The sequence below is a fragment of the Saccopteryx leptura genome, chromosome 3, assembly GCF_036850995.1.
Source record: "Saccopteryx leptura isolate mSacLep1 chromosome 3, mSacLep1_pri_phased_curated, whole genome shotgun sequence".
NCBI lineage: Eukaryota > Metazoa > Chordata > Mammalia > Chiroptera > Emballonuridae > Saccopteryx > Saccopteryx leptura.
The window spans coordinates 320,227,379-320,234,302 of NC_089505.1; the positions used below are offsets into that span (position 1 = coordinate 320,227,379).

The 6,924-nt window shown below is 38.3% G+C and overlaps 1 non-coding gene across 1 annotated transcript; it reads right to left on the reverse strand.

Annotated features, from left to right (window-relative positions):
• Window positions 1–6,071: 6,071 nt before the first annotated feature.
• On the reverse strand, window positions 6,072–6,147 carry TRNAS-GGA (transfer RNA serine (anticodon GGA)). Its single transcript has one exon. It is a non-coding gene; the product is annotated as a tRNA-Ser (tRNA).
• Between the last annotated feature and the right edge of the window lie 777 nt (window positions 6,148–6,924).

Genomic DNA, 6,924 nt, shown 5'->3' on the forward strand with positions numbered 1-6,924 from the left:
CTGTGTTAGAATTTGAGAGGAGTAGAAAATGGAGCTCCTCATGGAATCAGGAAGTAGTTTGGGCAGATTTGGGAGATAGCTTTACAGATTCCGAAAAGAGAAGATTCTCTTTCTCCTCTATCACAGGAAAACCAACAGGAAACAGAGCAGAGAATGGGAGCAGGAGAGGTGAATAATGGTGCCCACTTACCATGATGCACCATTACAATTACATGAAGCATGAAGAGTCACCTTGATTATTAAACTAAATCCTGACTATTTTTTCCTGCTTTGTAGCTTATCAGACAGATCGCCAAGTCATATGTACACAGCTCTAGAAACTAGTGACAATTTAGGAGATATGCATGAAAATAACATTTCATATTTGATAAATGAGAATATAAGTGACTAGGACCTGGCAAGGGGAAAGAGAATAGAGAATATTGGCAAAATTCAAATGAGAAATGTATGCTTGCTTTAAGGCATTAATTTAGGACTGAAAAGGAGATAATATATATGAAATATTAACAAAGAATTACCAGAATTTTGTGATATGACTGTTTTTAAAGGTGAGCCACTGAGTTAACTATAAGCAGGATGGATTTAGCCAAGGCCACTTTAGAAAACTTTTCTTCTCCAGGTGGTAGTTCAAAGTTGTCCTCCTGAATTTTAATCGGCCATTACGTGAAATGGATAGGTAATGACTTTTTCTCGCATTCTTTCTCTTCACTTCATGAAACTCCCTTGACCCTCTCTGTTCTGTTTAACAATGAAATCAATGGCATCACTGCAACTTGAGGAGAGAAAAAAGAGCCCCTCAAGGTCTGCATGCTCTTTCTCTCCTAGGAAATTAATTTGAATGTTCTTTAGTCAATGCCTAAAAGCACTGAGATTCTTATAACAGATGAAGTCCAGGCAGCATAGGCGACAAATGAAAGACCCAGGAAGCATAAGCTTTTCACCTTAAAAGGCAAATCTCCTTCACAACAAACAATCCATCTCTCCCAATAAGAAAATGAAAAAGATAAGGGTTCTGCTTCACCTACATCCATGCATGGTCCTGGGAGTAAAAGTTTTCCATCTTAAACTCCAAGGACAGGTGTAAACAGAGGCTCAGCACTTCCTGGGAGGCTGATTACAAAGAAAAACTAATCAGAAGCCTTTCATCTCTGACCCTTTACCTTTAGGTCCATTCTGGGGCAGGGAGGTGACAGGGTTTGTTCCTTTGTGCCCAAGGAAGTGACAGGCAGCCCGTTGATCAATATCCCCCTTTGGTAGTGTCTTCAGAACTTAGAATAGGGGCCAGAAAATGAAACAGAAATCAATACTCAGGTCTGGTGAGAAGAAGGTTATTGTCACATTAATTTCATTTCTAAAAAAGAAGAAAACAACAAAGGCAAACAGATTACCTTTTTGATAATTTGGACATGTAGGCGCTTTCTAAAGAAGGGAGGAACTCAGAGACTCGAGTTTTAGTCAATTTAATACCCAAGATGAAATACAGCTGAGTTTCTGTGCTGTTAACCACGCTTGATTTTCCAGTCATCACTAGTTAGACAATAACTTGTAGCAGAAAAACAAGGGAGAATTTCTGACAAGTCTAAGTCTTTAGGAAGAGATGGGGAAGTTTGGGCGAAATCAACAAAGCAATTAAGAGACTAGAAGAGTTGATTTGTGGGGAAAATCATTCCTTTGATGTTTAACTGGGCTAATCAATGATTCTATCTTCCTTTTTGACATGGATTAGGGAACAGGAGATGAATAAAGAATTAAGATTAGTGATCTACAAATACTTGAAATTAATAATTTTACAAAAGAGACAGGAACTCCTTTCAAATTAGCCAACATAATTGAATAGGTCTAAGAAATTAATTCAAAAAGTATTTATGTCACAACCTTTTGTCTCTCAGTCAGCTCTTTTATTACTTCTTATACTGAATATACACTCACTAGCGCTTTGATAGTTTAAAATAGAAAAAAATTACAATTTAAATTCTTAATAAAAGGATGTTTGAAATATGAAAACAATTGCCTTTAAAAAACAATAAAAACTCACCTCATGAGATATTTAAAATTACATCAACACATGTTGTATCAGAGAGAGATAAAAGGACTGAATTTGTCTCTTCCATCTCTGCAATGTAAAATTTATTGTGGGAAATATGTTTAAAATTTTTTACATATTTCTTTTCTTTTTTTCTATTACCCCCAGCACCACCCAACCTTTTTTTTTTTAACTTAGAAATTTAATAAAATTCCCTCTTCTAATTAGGAGAAGATTAAAACTTTGGGGGTCTGATTCAAACAATACAATATTAATTCTTATTTCATTTTTTAAAAATTAAACCTGACCTGTGGTGGAACAGTAGATAAAGCGTCAACCTGGAATGCTGAGGTCACTGGTTTGAAACCCTGGGCTTGCCTGGTCAAAGCACATATGGGGGTTGATGCTTCCTGCTCCTCTCCCGCCCCCTTCTCTGTCTCTGTCTCTGTCTCTGTCTCTGTCTCTGTCTTCCCCTTTCTAAAATGAATAAATAAAATCTTTTTTTAAAAATTAAAAGGCATAAGCTAGAGGTGGGTGCTCAGAGTTGCATCATTGCAGTCAGTACTAGCAAACGCTCTACTGGGCAGGTATTTTGTGCATACCTACTACCCCTGTTACGCAGTAGCAGTCCACCTGGTCTTTCTGTTTCTTCTCATGCACACTGGATTGTGTCACTTGCCAACTAAACCATGTCACTTGCCCTCTACGTGGCTTGTCATTATACTTGGTATAAAAATACAAGCCCCTAATCACACATTTTGAGAACCAACAAGACTACGATCTCCTGCTCACCTATCTGATTTCACCTCCTACCACACCTCTTCTGCCCTGCTCTGGCTCACTTCACCTAAACACACAAAGCCCAGTCCAGATTCTGGTTCTTGACTGTTCCATCTGCCTGGATTGCTCTTCATGAAGGTCTGGTCAGGACTGATACCTTCCCTTTCTTCAAGTTTTTCTCAGGTGACATCTGGCAGAGGGGACACTTTGAAAGAACTATATCAAACAGCAGACACCATTTCTGTCATACTTCTTGATTTTCCCAGAGTATTCATTGCATCTTAAATTATATTATTTTTTCACTTATGAATTTGTCACTTACCTTTTTCATTAGTTACCATTTCATGGAGTTAATTTGTGCACTCCATGAAAGAGTGACTGTCCTGTCTGTTGCAGGGTCCTCAGCATTTGGGGCAGTGAGTTACACAGGATAGGCACCCGATATATATTTGTGGGAAGAAAAGCAGGAAAGAAGGAAGAAAGGGAAGGAAAGGAGAGGAAAAAAGTTGGGAGAGAGGTAGGAAGAAGAAAGCATGATGCCATTACCATAAGGCTCTAGAAAGAAACAGAAATACATACTAGGAGGGTGGACTTGTCCATTGGAACCTTTCCTGTCTTTCTGTTTTATTCTATACTCATCCAACAAATGTTTCTTGACCTAATAAATAGGGTGACTATGGAGAGTACTAATAAAAGTATTGAGATTAGATAAGAAGAGTTGGTTGGGCTCAAGTCATTGAGAAGAAAGAATTTGGAATACATAAGAGGATAGAGCAATTATTAGAAATTTTAGGCAATTATTTAGATGGTGTATGGGAGAGATTGAAAGAAGTTAAAGACAAGGAGACAAACTAGGAAACTAAGAAACTTCTGTGTCAACTAGAGTAATGGAATGGTAAGTAATAAATTATAAGTAAAATAGTAAGTAATAAGTTGTTACTTGTTAAAATGTTATTATAAATGTCCATCACCCTGACCTGTGATGGTGCAGTGGATAAAGCGTCAACCTGAAAATGCTGAGGTCGCCAGTTCAAAACCCTGGGCTTGCCTGGTCAAGGCACATATGGGAGTTGATGCTTCCAGCTCCTCCCCCCTGTCTCTCTCTCCTCTCTCTCTCCCTTTCTCTCTCCTCTCTAAAATGAATAAAATAAATAAATAAATAAATAATTTAAAAAAATAAAAAAAAATAAATGTCCAAATGTCCATCAACAGATAAATGATGAGTTTTGTTTTTCCTCTGTGAATAAATCCACAGCTCTGGTATGGTGTACAAACACAAATGTTATCCAACCTTAAAAAGGAAGGAAATTCTGACATGCTATACAACATGGAAGAACCTGGCAGATATTATGCTAGTGAAATAAGCCAGACACAAAAGGACAACTACTATGCAATTCAGCTTATATGAGGTACTTAGAGTAGACAAATTCATGAAGACAGAAACAGAAAAGAGGTTACCAGGGGGAAGTGGAGAGGAAGGAGGAGTTATTGTTTAATTCGTATAGAGTTTCTGTTTGGGATGATGAAAAAGTTCTGGACATGGATGGCCATGATGGTTGCACAACAAAGTGAATACACTTAATATCACAATCAGTACATTTAAAAATGGTTAAATTGGTATAGTTTGTGTATTGTATATTTTATCATGATATAAACAAACATTACATATGGGACAGAAAAAAGTGAAAGAAGATGGTTCAGCATTTTATACTTGAATAAATGGGGGATGGTGGAAAGAGATGTCAGGAGGGTAGCTGAGATGTAGAAGTGTGTTTGTGGACTCGAAGGTGTCTGTGAACATTTCAATTGAACAGCAGGTAGTAGGTATCCATTGCCTGGTGCTCAGAAGAATATTTGAGAGGGAGTAATTCACAGAGAGGTCAGGCTGAACCCACTGGACAACAGACTCGTGGCACAAGCTGACGGACGGAGGTGCTTAGTTCATTTATTCACTACTTGCATATTTCTAAGGGAAATAATAGACTATTAAAGTGTTGTCTGGGTTGTAACCCTTGGGGATATATCTTTAAGGCTGCTTTGAAGAAATTCATACACAGTAAATTTATTAGTTCCTTCTAAGTGTAGGGAATTGCCTTGGGTTTTTCCCTCTGTGGATAAATGCTCTTTCCTGAGGCTGAGACCTTTCATCCTACAGCATGTGGCCTAGGTGTCAGACTATGCAAATTCACCAGAGAATGGCCCAAACTTGCCTTCATTTAGGCACCACAGGGCCCACGAGGACCATGTCCTTGGCCCCACCCTAAGTAACCTTGATAAAATGGGTGACCACTTCTGTGGGCTCCTGGAGCGATTTCCAGATGCCTTATCTAGGCTCTGGAATCAGCCGCTCAGGCCTGACTCACCCCCATGTTTGCCAGCAGATCCTGGAGGCCCACAATGTGAGGAAATCAGCAACACACAATTGGGGAGGCCTTTGTATGGCAACCAAGCTTCACTTTTCCTGGCTCTAAATAGCACTTATGCTATGGCAACATGATGCACAGGGGCACTTCTATTCCAGTTGTTCAGTACAATCTTCTACAGTTTTATGTTAAACTGAATAACAAGGGATGTTTTCTTTACTACTATGGCTTCCTCTACAAAAGGATTAAAACACCCACCCACAGAAATAACTATGTATGTATGGTGCCAGGTGAGTATTTTAAATATCAAGGGGAACATTTCATAAACTATATGATTGTTGAACAACTGTGTTGTATACCTGACATTAATACAAAACGGTATTATATATGAACTATAATTGAAAAAAAAAATGATCACACTGTAACATAAAAATTATGCTGAAAATCTTGTGGATTTTCATAGGGAATACTGTCAATAATATTGTAATTACTATCTTTGGTGTTAGATGGGTACTAGACTAATTAGGGTGATCACTTCATAAGTTATATAAAAGTCTAATTACTATGTTGTATACTTGAAACTAATATAATATTGTATGACAAGTATAATCAAAAATAAAAAATATTTTTAAAAAAACCACCCATCCACTTTAAAAATTTTATAAAACTACATCCCCCACCCCCACTTTTTTTTTTTTTTTTTTGTAATTTTCTGAAGCTGGAAACGGGGCGTCACTCTGTTGTGACCAGAGTCACTCTAGCGCCTGGGGCAGAGGCCAAGGAGCCATCCCCAGTGCCCGGGCCATCTTTTGCTCCAATGGAGCCTTGACTGAGGGAGGGGAAGAGAAAGACAGAGAGGAAGGAGAGGGGGAGGGGTGGAGAAGCAGATGGGTGCCTCTACTGTGTGCCCTGGCCAGGAATCGAACCTGGGACTTCCGCACTCCAGGCCGACGCTCTACCACTGAGCCAACCGGCCAGGGCTACATCCCCCACTTTTAATATTGATGCATTGCCACCCAAAAATCTTATCTTAAATTTAAATAGCTGCAAAGGACATAACTTCCAGTGTATTGAAAATGTTTAAATTTGTAAATAAAACTATATCTCACTTGCAAATGCATCCAGTGGAATACCAGTAGCACAGTTGTTAACTACAATTAGCTGTTTAAAATACTAAAATAAGATTTTTCTAAACAGTCAAAATTTAACATCCATCTATTTATCCTCCAAATCTATAATTTTATTCCACATCTCTCTCAGAATATTATATTAATGTAACTTCTTTTTTCTTTTTTTAGTGAGAGAGACAGACAGGAAGAGAAACATCGACTTATACTTGCAGCACTTTAGTTGTTCATTGATTGCTTTCTCATATGTGACTTGACTGGGGAGCTCCAGATCAGCCAATGACCCCTTGCTCAAGCCAGCGACCTTGGGCTCAAACCAGCAACCATGGGTCATGTCTGTGATCCCATGCTCAAGCCGGCAACCCCACATTCAAGCTGGTGAACCTTGCTCCAGCCGGATGAGCCCAAGCTCAAGCCGGTTACCTCAGGTTTTTGAACCTGGGTCTTCAGAGTCACAGGTTGATGCTCTATGCACTGTGCCACCATCTGATCAGGCAATGTTAATGTAACATAGTTATATGTTTGAGAATTTATTTTACTGATTTCTTATCATTTATTCCTAGAAAAATGTACATAATAAAAATTTAATGTATATTTTTAACAATTTATGTGACCAAACAATCTTAAATGT